The following is a 17,147-nucleotide window of genomic DNA, read 5'->3' on the forward strand; positions in this document are numbered from 1 at the left end:
CTTGACTCAGATTGTGGTGGAGAGTGATTCAAAACTGGTGATTGAGTCTATCAGTGGAGCTTATAACCCCCCTTGGAGATTGAAGACCATCCTAGAAGATATTCGATGGCTTGCCGAGTCGTTTGAGGAGATTTGGCGGATGCTATTACTAGACGGGGTTATTCGGTCTCTGATTTTCATGTTTGGGATAAAACTCTTCCTTTAGAAACCCATCAAGCCTTCCTCTTTGATTCTATTTCCAGTCGAGGCCCACCCACGTGGGGTTGTCCCCCTTGCGTGTCAACCTCACTGTAGCCCAACGACTACTTTTCTTCATCTAAAGACCAGGTTTAATTGGACCATTGGTTAATCCAACGGTCCACGTTCAAATATTTTTTTTTTGTTTTATATTTATATATTTATTGAATCCAACGGTTTAGATTGAATATAATTAAATCTAACGGTCCAAATTTAAATTCAACGCTAAAATAATTTAAAAAAATTATTTAACTCAAAATTCAACCAAAAACTCTATAAATACCTATGTATTTGTTCAAACATCCACACAAAACTCACTTTTTACCTACAATTCTTCCAATTTTTCTTTCTACCATTTCTTCTCATTTCCAAAATTTTATTTCTACCATTTATTAAATGTCGTTTGTATTAAGTTTATGTGGTTTATCATGATTTTCATGTATTGATTTAGTGATTTTTCAAAATTTATAGGAATTTAAATATTTTTAGGTTAAAATGTTCATAAAATTAATTTAGGATAATCTACATAATTTTTTTTAAAAGTTAATTTAAAAAAAAAACCTTAAATTCATTCTTTAATAATATGGGGCTAAAATTTTAGGCTTGAAAGGTTGGATCAAAAAAACTATTTATAAGTTAAAACCTAAATTTTCTGAGCTGAATATATTTAAGTTTTATATCAAATTGGAGATGGTGTCAGTGAGGTGGGTTTTACTCTATACTCTTGGGTTGGTAAGAATGAATAATAAAAAGCAAAAATAATTAGAAAAGAGGATAATGACTGCGTGGGTTTTACTCTCTCCTGGGGTGGGTTCAGTTTAAATCAGTTCGGTTTTTTGCCAAAACCGAAACCAAACCGAAATTTCGGTTCGGTTCATTTTTTTTCGGTTCAGTTTTTCCGGTTCGGTTTCGGTTTTTTGTTTTTTTTCTTTTTCAAAAAATGAAAAACATTGAAATTTTAAATTTTAACATATCCAACACAATCATAACATAAGCATTCTAACTAGAATCAAAGACAATGAAAATAAACATTTAAAGTTGAATTAAAATCATCAATCAAGTCTTCCAAAGTCCAAACTAACAACCTCACAACACAAAATCGTACAAATGACTTAGAAAAGTTAAATTGTATGATGTTGTTCAAAGATCAGGGTTGTTTGCTTGTAACTGCATGCTGACAACTTGATTAGTAAAAGTAATACGTGGATGGATTTATTTAGTGTGTGTTGAATTGTTTTCCATCACAAATTACCCAAATAATCTAGGGTTGTTTTATGGGAACTTTAACGAAAAGCACCCGGTACTGTTCACTTTAACGAAAAACCACATTTTTACACTAAAAAGTCAATCTTGATACTATTCACTTTACCCTTTATTTTGTCCTTATCATTAAAACTCAAAGTTTTCAAGCCCTTTTCATTAGTTTTCCTTTGTTTTATTGACACCCCACATTTTTATGAAAACACCCCACATCCAAAATATTCCTCTAAAATTCCAACTTTGTCCCTCATTTTTCTAAATACACCCCCACCCTCGTACAAAAGTCAACAGCAAACAACCTCATTTATACGGCCACTACCTCTGAATAACTCCGTCGTTGACATCGCATGACCGACAACTCCCATGCAGTTGGTAACAACCCATCACCTCAACTCATCCAATTGGATAACCCTTCAGCCCCATCACCTCCGTCGCAAAAATCTGTCGTCCAACACTCAAACTCGCCCACCTCGTCTCCAAATTTCTTGTTGCCAAACTTTACCAACCATCCAAAATTCCAAATAGGGTAGAAGAAGTACATGCAATTTCTTGGGATTGTAGAGAGAGAGAGAGAGAGAGAGAGAGAGAGAGAGAGAGGATATGGTGCCATGGTGAGAGGTTGGTATTTTGCTCCAGATTTTCTAGGGTGGAATAGTGGAGGACGTCGTTGTTTTTGTAAGATTGTGGAGTGTTTTAATTTAGTTCAAATAGGGGTAAAAGAGAAAATTCATGTGAAAAAATGAAAGTGTGGGGTGTTTTCATAAGATTGTGGGGTGTTAATAAAATTACCCATAATCTACCCGAAATAAATGTTTATGGATTATGTTACATGTTATATGAGAGTAGATTTGGAAAAGAAAGCTGGGGCAGAAGTAGACAGTGTTATGGAGATGGATGTAGGTACTTCAGGAGGAGGAGGTTTGGTTCCAGAACCTTATATGGGGGAGAAATAATAGGTTAGGGTTTAGAGTTTTTATAGGCATTTTTTTAATATTTTGATCTTAAAGTTTGGCAACACATTGGGTTTAGCACATTTTAACTTACAAATTGGGTTTAGAAAATAATACCCAAAACAAATAATTAAATAAAAAAATTAATTTAAGGGAGACTTTGGATGCGGTCCCTAGTTATGAACAGTCTTTGACTGAAACCTTATTGGTTTTCAATTTTTGATCCAAGTCCCTGAGATTAATTGATAATTTATTTCTATGTACGTTACTATATTTTTTAAATTAAAAATTAAAATTTATAGTTGTTTATAGTAATGAGATTTTAAATAAAAAACCATAATTTGTGGGATTAAAAATATTAAAATATAAATATACTATTGTGTGTGTGTGTGTGTGTGTAAACATGGGTACATTCATAAAAATAACCAAAAAATTATTGTATCAAAACATGGGTACATTCTTCAAAATGGGTACATTTAGCAAAAATAAAAATGGGTACAAATAAATAAAAAAATATGGGTACAATACAAATAAAACTTTAAAAAATATGGGCACAAAAAGAAATTAATATATGGGTACAAATTAAAACTGAAAGGAAAATTGGTACAAATTAAAAAAGGGTTGCAAATTAAAAATTGGTACAAACTAAAAATAAAAATATATGATAAAAAAATTTAGCCATAAATATAAATATACTAATTGTAACATTTTTAATATTAAATGAATATATTTAGAAATAAAAAATATTTTATTATTGAAATAATTAATGATATTATTAATACAAAGGACCTTGATCAAAAATTGAAAAGTAATAAGGTTTTAATCAATAGAGTAGTAAAAATAAGGATGAAAACCTAATTACTCCTTAATTTAATTAATTCGGTTCGATTCGATTTTTCAATTCGGTTCGGTTTTTTCGTTCGGTTCGATTTTTTTGTTCGGTTCGGTTTTTTCGATTTCGGTTTGATTTGGTTTTCGGTTTTTTGAGCCCACCCCTACTATCTCCTCCCCCTTCCTCTTCTCTCTCTTACCAAAACACCAAGACAACTCTCTCTCTCTCTCTCTCTCTCTCTCTCAAGTTTTTCTTTCATTTCACTCTGCGCTTTCTCATGGTTTCCCAATAAAACCCTAATCTTTCTCCTCACTCACTCTCTAGGTACTCCAATCAAACCCTAATCACTCTCTTAATCACTCGCTTACGGTACGATTTTCGGATAACTAGGTTTGATTGATTTGATTTGGGGTTTGTGGATCTGCGTGTTTGGTTGCAGAGAAAATTTGAAGGAAAACAAAAATTGGGAATTAAGCGTAGGAATATATGTCCTTCAATCAATCAAGGTCGGATAAGAACGAGACGCAGTACCGGAAAACAGGGCGAACCGTAAGCTCTAATCAGCAGCACAGGGGATACTCACCATCTTACCCTAAGGGCACCAGCGCCGGTTGGCCCGGCCCTACTATCTTCTCCAACCGCAGGTGCATATATATATATCTCTTTCTCTCTCTCTCTCTCTCTCTCTCTCTCTCTTACTCTCTCTGTGTATCGTATCTACTGATTGCGTGTGTCTGTGTGTAGAGTTTGTTTCTGATCAGTTTTACTTCACTTTTAAGTTTTAACAATCTATGCAATTATATTGCTTTTGATTGTGATTTCAAATTTGGGTTTTTTTAATACGTTTTTGAATTTTTGAGATTGTTGGAAGTTAGGGTTTGATGATTTTATTTTCAAATATTCAGTTTTAAGAAGAATAATAACAATGCACAAGGAGGACAATCCAGGGCAAGTGCAACCACTGTAAATACTCAGGATTCCGGTATTGCTTTTGCACAACGTGGCGGTGTACAAAACCGAGCCCATGTACAGCCCCAATTGCATGGTACAGATTTCGAAGTTTCTGTTCTCTTTCAGTCTAGAAATTTATATGATAATGTCGTGATTGTTTTAATAGACTTTTACGGGTAGTTGAAGGAGTTTGGGAATCTGAGATAAATGGGGTTCTCTTTTAAAATCTGTGTTGCCCATTTTGTTTGATTCTCATTTCTTGGCAATGTTTTCCTGCGATTGATTTGATGTAGGAGGTTCTGATGCACCTGTTGCACGCACAGCTTCCCGGACAGCTGAAGCATCAGCCTCTCAGAGAAGCTCCCGAACTGTTCCAAAAGCTCCCACTTCTCAATCTGCCTCCGTGATTTCTGACACAAGAACACCCACTACACCAGCGAAGCGTAAGTTCACACTCTGGACCATGGATTTTGTTGTACTCAATGGTGGGGAATGTTGGCGTATTTTCACTGTCTCCATGATCACGTCGAATCCTTATGAAAATGAATCCATAACGAAATCGCGCTAAAGCTAGGGCGTCACCCGTAAGTGGCGCACTGTGTGGCCCGAGCACAGTGATAAGTGAGCACAGTGATAAGTGAACGAAATCGCACTTGGTGCAAGGAATTGCTCAGACGGAGAAGTTATTTATAGGAGGAGATTTAAATGGACACGTGGGCAGGGAGACAGGCAACTATGGAGGTTTTCATGGTGGCCATGGTTTTGGGGAGAGAAACGAGGATGGGGAAGCTATCTTGGATTTTGCAATGGCATATGATCTCTTCTTAGCCAACACCTTCTTTAAGAAGAGAGAAGAACATGTGATCACCTACAAGAGTGGGTTGTCAAAAACACAAATAGATTTTCTTCTAATGAGGAAAGGGGATCGTATAACTTGTAAGGATTGCAAAGTTATACCAGGAGAGAGCGTGGCTAATCAACATCGCTTGTTGGTGATGGATGTACATATCAAAAGAGTGAGAAAAAAGAACAAGACTTGGAAGTGCCCAAGGACTAGATGGTGGAATCTAAAAGAAGAAAAACAAGCCATTTTCAAAGAGAAAGTAATCACCCAGTGTGTGTGGGATAGAGAGGGGGATGCTAACCAAATGTGGGATTCCATGGCTAATTGTATCCGAAAAGTAGCAAAAGAGGTATTAGGAGAGTCCAAGGGCTTTGCCCCACACCAAAAGGAATCTTGGTGGTGGAATGAGGAGGTACAAACAAAGGTGAAGGCTAAGAAGGAATGTTGTAAAGCCTTATACAAGGATAGGACCGATGAAAATGGTGAAAGGTATAGAAAAGCGAAGCAAGAGGCGAAGAAAGCTGTGAGAGAAGCTAAGTTAGCGGCTTACGACGATATGTATAAGCGACTAGATACCAAAGAAGGAGAGTTGGATATCTATAAACTAGTTAGAGCAAGGGAAAAGAAGACAATGGACCTAAACCAAGTGAGGTGCATCAAGGATGAGGATGGAAAGGTTCTTGCTACAAAGAACGCGGTTAAAGACAGATGGAAAGGTTATTTTCATAATCTTTTCAATGAAGGACATGAAAGGAGTGCTTCTTTAGGGGAGTTGAGTAACTCAGAAGAATGTAGAAACTACTCTTTTTATCGTAGAATCCGGAAGGAAGAAGTGGTCGTAGCTTTGAAGAAGATGAAACATAGAAAAGCAATAGGCCCAGACGATATACCAATCGAAGTGTGGAAAGTTTTGGGAGAGACAAGTATAACATGGCTCACTGACCTTTTCAATAGGATTTTGAAAACGAAGAAGATGCCAAATGAGTGGCGAATGAGCATTTTGGTGCCTATCTACAAGAATAAGGGCGATGTACAAAATTGCATGAACTATAAGGGTATTAAGCTAATGAGTCATACAATGAAGCTTTGGGAGAGAGTCATTGAGCATAGATTGAGGCAAGAGACACGGGTTTCGGACAACCAATTCGGGTTCATGCCAGGGCGCTCAACCATGGAGGCAATCTATCTCTTACGAAGATTGATGGAAAGATATAGAGATGGGAAAAAGGATTTACACATGGTCTTTATAGATTTGGAAAAAGCGTATGATAGGGTCCCAAGAGACATTCTTTGGAGGATTTTAGAGAAGAAAAGAGTACGAGTAGCATATATCCAAGCTATACAGGATATGTATGAAGGAGCAAAGACTGCCGTAAGAACTCATGAAGGACAAACTGAAAACTTTCCCATAACTGTAGGATTACATCAAGGCTCATCCTTAAGTCTTTACCTTTTTACGTTGGTAATGGATGAGTTAACAGGACATATTCAAGATGATATTCCTTGGTGTATGCTTTTCGCAGACGATATAGTGTTGATAGATGAAACTCAGGAAGGGGTAAATGCAAAGCTTAACCTTTGGAGAGAAGTGTTGGAATCTAAAGGTCTTCGCCTAAGCCGATCAAAGACAGAATATATGGAGTGCAAGTTCAGTGCAAATGGAGGCCAAAACGAGTTAGGGGTAAGATCGGAGATCAAGAAATACCAAAGAGCGACCGTTTTCGTTACCTAGGATCTATCTTGCAAAAGAACGGAGAATTAGATGGAGACCTCAACCATAGAATACAAGCTGGATGGATGAAGTGGAAGAGTGCATCCGGCGTGTTGTGTGACCGCCGTATGCCACTGAAGCTCAAGGGAAAATTTTATAGGACGACAATAAGGACGGCGATGCTGTATGGCACAGAATGTTAGGCGGTGAAGCATCAACACGTACACAAAATGGGTGTAGCAGAGATGAGGATGCTTCGTTGAATGTGTGGGCACACGAGAAAGGATAAGATTAGGAATGAGGATATCCGGGGTAAAGTAAGAGTAGCCGAAATTGAAGGAAAGACGAGAGAAAATCGGTTACGGTGGTTTGGACATGTGCAAAGAAGGCCTACTGACGCTCCGATTAGAAGATGCGACTATAGGACAGAGGTTCATGGCCGAAGGGGTAGAGGAAGACCTAGGAAAACTTTGGAAGAGACCCTAAGAAAAGACTTAGAGTACTTGGATCTAACGGAGGACATGACACAGGACAGAACACAATGGCGTTCTAAGATTCATATAGCCGATCCCACTCAGTGACTTGGATTTTCCAAGTCTCCAACCGAGAAGTTTTCCTCACTCGGGAAATTAAGGGAACACTACCTCAACCTACATGCTCCACTCACAAAGTTTCAACATACAAGCTTCAACAAAAGAAAATTCAAAGAACTTAGCGAAGAAGGCTTTGGTGTATTTAACACAATACGTTGAAATGAATGAAAGCTTATTTATTGATATCCCCGATAAGTTACAAATATGTACATATACTTGAGTCAAAATAAACAAAGAAGAGGGAGCCTTCACAAAGGTTGCTTAGGAGAAGTCTCAGCAGTCGGTAGAGCCCCAGAAAGAGAAGGCACCGGAGGGGGATCATTCGGAGCCTTAGTACTGGACAAAACCTAGAAGGATGAGGCATCCGAGGTTGATCATTTGGAGCTTCATTACGCGGTACAGCCCCAGAAGACGAAGGCAATAAATGCCTTTGGAACAAACCCACAAATCTCTGATGATCAAGTAAAACCTGACCATCAGATTCCTTCATCTGGTTAAGCTTCCTCTTCATGTTTGTAGCATAGTCATGTGCGAGCCGGTGCAACTGTTTATTCTCATGCTTGAGCCCTCTAATCTCCTGTTTGAGACTCATCACTTCAGCCGCCAATGATTCAACTTGGCGGGTTCGAGCAAATAGGCGTTGGGCCATATTAGACACAGAACCTGCACACTGAACACTGAGAGCCAGAGAATCCTTAACAGCCAACTCATCAGACCGTTTGGAAAGTAGTCTGTTATCTTTGAGAGTGAGAAGGTTCCTGGCCACTACCGCAGCGGTCATATCATTCTTCATCACGGAATCCCCAACGGTAAGAGGACCAGTAGGGGAGACGAAGGATGGGCGCCATATGTTGTCTGGAGAAGGCGGGGCTGCCTCTTCAACAAGGTTCAAGTCAAAACGACGGTCGGAGGGGCCAGACATTTTCAAAGGTGTTGAAGAGAGAAGAGGTCGGACAAATCAAGATCTTAGAAATGCAGGAATGGAGCTTCTACTGGTGGATATTCAAGTGTGCTTTGGAACTTAATGTCAGCCCCTATAAAAATCTGCACTCGACGAAGCTTCAGAAATCGAAGAGGCGCCTACTTAGAAATCGAAGAGGCGTTTGCTTTCTCAAAAGCTGGGCTGCTCAAAGATCACGAAGGCCGATCTCAGAAATCGAAGAGGCTTGCTTTCTCAAAAGCTGGGCTGCTAAGAGACCACGAGGGCCGATCTCAGAAATCGAAGAGGCACCTACTTTTCCAGCCTTGTCAGCACCTGTCACACGCACACTCAGCTTTGCGGAAATTATGGGCATTCTGTCGAAGATTTCTGGCGAAGTAGAAAGCACATGAATCGTACTGTTCAATCCCCCACTTCCCACACGCAACAGTAACTCATGGGTACCACAGATAACTTTGCCAAAGTTCTCTGACAAAGTTGAGACACGTGAAGCTTGCAGCTCCCGCTACATCGCTCTGACCAAGATGGGTAAAAGAATTGCAAAGAAACAACACTAACAAAGTTTAGACACATAAATTTTGAAGGTCTAGCTACCATATTATTACCCACAAGGGTAAAGGAACAATATCACTGCTGGATAATTAGAAAGTCCCGGTGTGTCAACCTCTGTGCTTCGTGGCAAGGTAGACTAGCAAACATGCCCAACCTTTACTCACATTCGAGAAAACACTCCTAACAGGATTGCTTGCTCCAAAATCGAAGAGGCACCGCCCTTCGAATCTCGAGAGCCAGACTCCCAACATGATTACTTTCTCAAAAATCGAAGAGAGGGTAAAGGAACAGTACCACTGCTGGATAATTGGAAAGTCCCTGTGTGTCAACCTTTGTGCTTCGTGGCAAGGTAGACTAGCAAACATGCCCAACCTTTACTCACATTCGAGAAAACACTCCCAACAAGATTGCTTGCTCCAAAATCGAAGAGGCACCACCCTCCGAATCTCGAGAGCCAGACTCCCAACATGATTACTTTCTCAAAAATCGAAGAGAGAGTAAAGGAACAATACCACTGCTGGATAATTGGAAAGTCCCTGTGTGTCAACCTCTGTGCTTCGTGGCAAGGTAGACTAGCAAACATGCCCAACCTTTACTCACATTCGAGAAAACACTCCCAACAAGATTGCTTGCTCCAAAATCGAAGAGGCACCGTCCTCCGAATCTCGAGAGCCAGACTCCCAACATGATTACTTTCTCAAAAATCGAAGAGACACCGCGCTCCGAATCTTGAGAGCCAGACCCCCAGCAGGATTGCTTTCTCAAAAATCGAAGAGGCATCGTTCTCCGAATCTCGAAAGCCAGATCCCCGACAGGATTGCTTGTTCGAAAACCGAAGAGGCACCACTTTCCCAACTTTAAGAGCTGGATCTCCTTGGATAAAGCTTGTCTGTAATCTTCACACGCAACATTAGCTTTCCAGATACCACAGACCACTTTTTCAAAGTGCTCTGACAGAGTTAAAACATGTGAAGCTGGCAGCTCCCACTACCGTGTTATGACCAAGCAGGGTAAAGGAATAACATGATTACTTGATGTTAGGGAGACTCCTATATATGTCGACCTCCATCCCTAATGGACAGGCAGACCTGCAAAAATGCTCAACCCTTTCTCTTATCTGAGAGGGCACTCCCAACGAAGCCTTTTGAAATATTCAGCTTTCTTTCCCTTCGATAATACCTCTGTAAACAAACTATACTAGAGCAAGAATATCTCATATCATCAGGGTTAAAAGCAAGAGTATCTCATATCATGCTTTTTCCCTGTCTTTTCCTTTGGCCTTGTTCTTACCTGCAAGACAAGGAGAAAGAGAGCAATCAGTCAGCATTTGGAATCAAGCTTCAAGCCAGGAACTGACTGCCTGGAACCCCTTACCTGATTACTTACCTGGCATTGCTCTCGAGTACTCATATTCAACATCTTATGCTGCCAGGGAAGATACCGCATATTCCTGAGGAACAGATAGGTCAAGTGAGAAGGATACAAGGAAGCATGTGGAGACAAGCGTAACAGCACAAGTGCCGATACATCCACTACTCTGTCAAAAGCAAAAGTATCCCATATCAGCAGGGTCGAACGTACTCTAGATTTGATGGACTTGTTTTAACCCTCAAATTCTTCAGTCGGCCTTATACTCTGGAGGAAACCAGAAAACCCTCCAGCCCGGTTCAAGAATAAGCCTGTGGAAAGTTACTTCTTCAAAAGCAAAAGTATCCCATATCATCTCTTCTCATTTTTCTTCTCTTTATCCTTCATGCTGCCTGCAAGATAGGGCGAATGTGAACAATCAGCCGGAGCTCTGATTGCTTACCTTGTCTGTCACCTCTTTCAGCAGATCCCCTAGCCCGGCGACTTGGGGGACTCCTACTACATGGTTTGTAAGGCGCTTGACCAAGCCTGAAACTACAAGTAAGCTTCAAGTGAAATTGATACATTACCTTGTGCATCTCCACCAGTTACAGATACCACCCCTGGATGGAGGAAGAGTACTTCCAGAGAAGATGCCACATCTACCTATGAGACAGATAAGGCAAGTCAAGACGATACCACACTCCGGTACTTAGAACTTAGAAGTTTCGTGGTTACGAGATCATTCTCCCACAATATTTCCTAATGTCATTTGTACTAAATCATTCACTTGTACTCACTAAAGGAGAGCTTGAACCTATGTACTTGTGTAAACCCTTCACAATTAATGAGAACTCCTCTATTCCGTGGACGTAGCCAATCTGGGTGAACCACGTACATCTTGTGTTTGCTTTCCTATCTCTATCCATTTATATACTTATCCACACTCCGGAGCAATCTAGCGAAGATCACAAAAAGTGACCGTTTTCGCTACCTAGGATCTATCTTGCAAGAGAACGGAGAATTAGATGGAGATCTCAACCATAGAATACAAGCTGGATGGATGAAGTGTAAGAGTGCATCCGGCGTGTTGTGTGACCGTCGTAGGCCACTGAAGCTCAAGGGAAAATTTTATAGGACGGCAATAAGGCCAGCAATGTTGTATGACACAGAATGTTGGTCGGTGAAGCATCAACATGTACACAAAATGGGTGTAGCGGAGATGAGGATGCTTCGTGGGATGTATGGGCACACGATAAAGGATAAGATTGGGAATGAGGATATCCGAGGTAAAGTAGGAGTAGCCAAAATTGAAGGAAATATGAGAGAAAATCGGTTCCGGTGGTTTGGACATGTGCAAAGAAGGCCTACTGACGCTCTGGTTCGAAAATGTGACTACGGGACAGAGGTTCAGGGCCGAAGGGGTAGAGGAAGACCTAGGAAAACTTTGGAGGAGACCTTAAGAAAAGACTTGAGTACTTGGATCTAACGGAGGACATGACACAAAACCGAGCGCAATGGCGTTCTAGGATTCATATAGCCGACCCCACTTAGTGGGAAAAGGCTTTGTTGTTGTTGTTGTTGTTGTTGTATAGTAATGATGTGGTGTCAATGCTAGATTCTATTGGCAGTGTTATCCCAAATAGGCGATTTAGTAATGTTTTCAACGCGCTGATATATGATTTATGATATATTAGTAAATGCCAATAATCAGGTTTTAACCTTTTCTGTTGGTTTTAGCCCCAGGAGATGCGTCCAAGGGCTTGGCCTTTCAGTTTGGGTCTATAAACCGTGGCTTCATGAATTGGATGCAGGTATTGTTATATGCTAGCAAACTCTTGATTAAAATTTTCTAATTTCCTGTATTTCTAAGCGCCTAACAAATTATAGCATGTTTTTAAAAGCGGGAAGGTTGTGTTCCTTGTAGATTCCTGCTCGAACCAGCTCAGCTCCCCCAAATTTGGATGAGCAGAAACGTGATCAGGTTAGCTTGTTTTTCTTCTCTCTCATCTTCCTGCCTTTGTTTTAATGAATAGTCTGATTGGTTCAACTGCACATGATGTTTTTTGCCAGAAGTGTATGTGTACAGTATTTTGTGTCTTCCTATTATGTCCTTATGTTTACTTATATAATGAAATATTATTCTTTGTATTTGAATTTAAAGGTGACTTAATTTCAATGAGTAATTTGGTATCTTTTTTCAGTTTCTATTGCTGATTATACTTTTCAATTTTGTTTATTAATTTGTGAAATCATTATGTCATGCTTGAACATGCAGGCACGCCATGATTCTTTTAGAGCTGCGCCTTCAGTGCCAGTCCCTACTGTTCCTAAACAGCAGTTACCAAGGAAAGACTCAGCGTCCATTGATCAACCTAATGCTGCTGAGGTTCATATGGTACCCAGGGTTAAAAAGGATGTGCAAGTCTCACATGCACCCCCTCCTAGTCAAACTCAGAAACCTTCTGCTCATCCAATGGCTGGGATGTCCATGCCAATGCCATTTCATCAGCCACAGGTTCCGGTGCAATTCGGTGGCCCCAACCAGTAGATCCAATCTCAGAGTATGAGCGCCAGTTCCATTCAAATGCCAATGCCTATGCAATTACCAATTGGTAGTACTCAAGTACAGCAGCCAGTGTTTGTTCCAGGTCTCCAGCCCCATCCAATGCAGCCCCAGGGAATTATGCATCAGGGCCAGAACATGACTTTTACCCCCCAAATGGGTCCTCAAATACCTCAGATAGGCAACTTGGGGATCAGCATGGCGTCGCAATACCCCCAACAACAGGGTAGGAAGTTTGGCGGCCCTCGTAAAACTCCTGTCAAGATTACACATCCAGATACACATGAAGAGTTGAGGCTTGATAAAAGGACAGATTCTGGTGGAATGGATGCCTCCTTAAGCAGAAGTGATAGTAAGGGTGGCAGTGAAGTTTTTTTTTCAAAATCTAGCAAATTAGAGCAGCATTCTGCTTTTGTTCAAACTACCAAACTTTCAGGTATAACTTCAAGAACTGAAACTGAAGGTACATGTGAGGAGAATATTGGTGGTGGTGGGGGAAATATTGAGAATATTGGTAGGGGTGGGGATTCTCTTACAGTGTCAGACTTCAGGGACAAACCTGAACTGAGTAGAACTAAGAGTACTATTTCAAAGGGGAAGAAGAAAAGAAAAGAAAAGAAATTCTTTCTAAGGCAGATGCTGCTGGCGTGACCTCTGATCTTTATGGGGCATACAAGAACCCTGAAGAAAAGAAGGGTATTGAAAACACTGAAAGTATTATGACCAGTATAATTTCAAGGCAGGTAGCTGCTGATGCTCCTCAGCAAGTTGCTGTAGGGAGAGAGAAAGATGCACCGGTTAAAGCTGCGCCAGATGATTGGGAAGACGCTGCTGACATCTATACCCCGAAACTGGAAACCTCAGATACTGGAGAGCAAGTCCGTGGAGTGGATGATTCTGACAAAGATGGACATGAACATGGAGTGAAGAAATATTCCAGAGATTTCCTTTTGAAGTTTTCTAACCAATTTGCTGAGCTTGCAGAAGATTTTGATATTATGTCTCTTATAGCAGAGATCTTGAATGCTAGTGTGAATGCTGCTCCTGCTACTGCTTCAGTTAAAAAAAAGGTTTCAACTGAAACTGAGGGTACATGTGAGGAGAACATTGGTGGTGGTGGGGATGCTCTTACAGTGTCAGACTTCAGGGACAAACCTGAACTGAGTAGAACTAAGAGTACTATTTCAAAGGGGAAGAAGAAAAGAAAAGAAATTCTTAAGAAAAGAAAAGAAATTCTTTCTAAGGCAGATGCTGCTGGCGTGATCTCTGCTCCTGCTACTGCTTATGTTGAAAAACAGGTTTCAAATCTTTTGTCCTCTTCTTCAGTTGCTCCAACTGAGGAGTCTGTACCAGTTGTGACCACCACTGAACCAGAAGAATTATTGACAGGCAAAAAGGAGCTGCAAGACTTGACCGTCGCGGGAGAGGAATGATGGATGATGATAGATGGAATAAGGGAGGTGCTACCAATTTCCGAACTAGCCAAGGACCAAATTTTGGTGTTTTGAGGAATCCGCGTGCACCGACACCAGTTCAGCAGGGAGGGATGCAAAGAAATAATTCTGATGCCAACAGGTGGCAGAGAGATACGAATTTTCAACCTAAGGGCTTGATGGCTTCTCCTCATGCTCCATTACAGGTGATGCACAAAGCTGACAGGAAGTATGAAATGGGTAAAGTGAGTGATGAAGAGTAGGCCAAGCAAAAGCAGTTAAAGGCTATACTGAACAAGTTAACTCCTCAAAATTTTGAAAAACCATTCGAGCAAGTGAAAGCTGTTAATGTAGATAATGCAACGACTCTAACCGGTATCATTTCACAGATGTTTGACAAGGCTCTTATGGAGCCTACTTTCTGTGAGATGATTGCTAACTTCTGTTGTTCTTATGCCTTAGTGTTGCCTGATTTCAGTGAAGAAAATGAAAAGATAACTTTTAAAAGATTGCTTTTGAACAAGTGCCAGGAGGAATTTGAGAGGGGAGGAAGAGAGCAAGAGGAGACCAATAAGGCCGATGAGGAGGGTCGGGTGAAACAGTCTGAAGAAGAAAGAGAGGAGAAAAGAATCAAAGCGCGAAGACGAAGGTTGGGTAATATTAGCTTGATTGGGGAGCTATACAAAAAGAGAATGTTGACCGAGAGAGTAATGCACGAATGCATTAAAAAGTTGTTTGGTCAGCAACAGACTCCAGTTGAGCAAAATATTGAAGCTTTGTGCAAACTAATGAGCACCATTGGGGAGATGATTGATCATCCGAATGCCAAGGAGTACATGGATGCATATTTTGAAAGGATGAAAAGCTTGTCGAATAACATGAAATTATCTTCTAGTGTTAGGTTCATGTTGAATGATGCAATTGATTTGAGAAAGAATAAATGGCAGCAGAGGAGGAAAGTTGAAGGATGAATAAAGATTGAGGAAGTGCACAGAGATGCTGCACAAGAACGACAAGCACAGTCTAGTAGGCTGGTCTGTGGTCCTAGAATCAATCCATCAGCTAGAAGGGGGCCTCCTAGTCCAAGAGGATCGACTATGTTCTCTTCACCTAATGTTCGTAGTTTCGATAGAACTCTTCCAACTTCACCACCCACACTTGCATATGGAGCAGGTTTAACACAAAATGTTCCTTCAGAAAATGTGTTGACTGAAGACCGTCTTAGGGATATGTCTTTGGCAGCAATTAGAGAATTTTACAGGTATATTTTTATTTTTGAGAGAGCAGTCATTTCTCATTACATTTGTCATGCATGCTTTAGACTGTTCTAATTAATTTTTGTTATCTTTTAGTTCAATGCATCTTTCAGATGTGATCATTCTCTGCGTGCTAAAAAAATCTGCCTATGATTTGCTTAATGTGATTATCCGTTCAATTCTTGAAAGGAAAGTTGGGCATGTGTGTTCTGTGCCTGGGGAATGAATAGGACTTGGGCGCAATGGTTGGTCATCTTCCAGATCCTCTCAAATCACGGATTCTAGAGAAATTTATTTAGAGATTAGTGATGCTCATTGTAATCGTGCTAGAAGAAATTCATTACTGGTAGCGTTCAAAAACTCATAATTATATGCCTGCAATGAAGAACTTTTGTACTGTAACTATGATTACAATATCCATAACATCGTGTATGTATTCTATTATATCCCAAAAAAAATGTAACTATGCTGCAATTCATATGTATTTGTAAATTATTAGGACCTCAGAACTTTGCATTTTCTTTTTGTATTTATTCCGAGTGAAGTGTATTTTTTATTTTATCTTCCTCCCATCCCTTCAATGAATATTTTGTTTGTGTTGCGAGAGAAAAGTAACGAGTTAATTGTATAGATCTATCTATGGAATTGATGATTTGATACTCTTACCTTTTTTAACGATATGTACAACGATAAATTTGCACTAAATGAAATGATGAAGGGTAAATTTGTACTCTAAATTAAATTAAATTATAAGATGATTGAAACTCAAGTGACATACGTATTACATGTGTAATTTTGATGATTAAACTTGGGTCAACAATTGCTTGCAAGAGCCTAAAACAAAAACAAATCCAACTGCCGGATGCTTTTTTCTAGTTTATTTTTTTGGTTCCAGTTAATGGACATTAATTAATCAGAGTAAGTACGCAATGATTCTGCTATGGTACAATTTTCGTTAAGTAGAGGGGTTTGTTTGACAAAAATAATCTTTAAAAGGTGGTAACGTGATCGTTTACGTGACAATTTAACAAATATATTGACAAATTTATCATGGAATGATTAAAATGATTTACGGTAGACAATGATGTAGGACAAGATTGTGGTGAATTTTCATGAAGAAAAAGTAAAGAAAATGAGAGCTCTATAAAACTGACAAGGAATGATGCATTAGAGAAAATCTCCACTCAAATACCAAATATGGCGTTAAAATAGGAAGAATATTGTGTTGGGATTTTTTGGTTGCTTGAGAAATGGACTGAAGGAAGACAAAAGGACGTGGCGGGAATTTATATATTTAGCGCTCAAGCTTCGTTTTGAGCCCAAGATACATTTTTGAAAAGAGCGTGACATCCCAGTTCAAACTCACTATTTTGTTGCAATGTTATGATGAATTTTAGTGTTCTAAAAATCGTAGGCGCTGGGCGGTGGCTGACCGAGGGGATTAATGCAAAATCGGGAGCAAAATCGGGATAGGGATTAGGCGGCCCTTGGGCGGCCTAGGTAGGCGACTGAGTGGCCTAGGCGGTCTAGGAATTTCAGTTTTGTTATGTTTTCAAGAATGCAGATCAGCTGCATTTTTTTTTTTTTTTGCCTTTCTGGGTTTCTTCTGGTTCTCGGTTTGGCAAAGAGGAAAAGAGGAAGACGATGACATTCTCTCTCTTCCTTTCACACCATG

General features: G+C 39.9%; 1 pseudogene; it reads left to right on the forward strand.

The window, feature by feature from the left end:
* Positions 1–3,454: 3,454 nt before the first annotated feature.
* On the forward strand, positions 3,455–16,083 carry LOC103429534 (eukaryotic translation initiation factor 4G-like; annotated as a pseudogene).
* Positions 16,084–17,147: the final 1,064 nt, after the last annotated feature.

This window comes from Malus domestica, chromosome 07, assembly GCF_042453785.1.
Source record: "Malus domestica chromosome 07, GDT2T_hap1".
Lineage (NCBI taxonomy): Eukaryota > Viridiplantae > Streptophyta > Magnoliopsida > Rosales > Rosaceae > Malus > Malus domestica.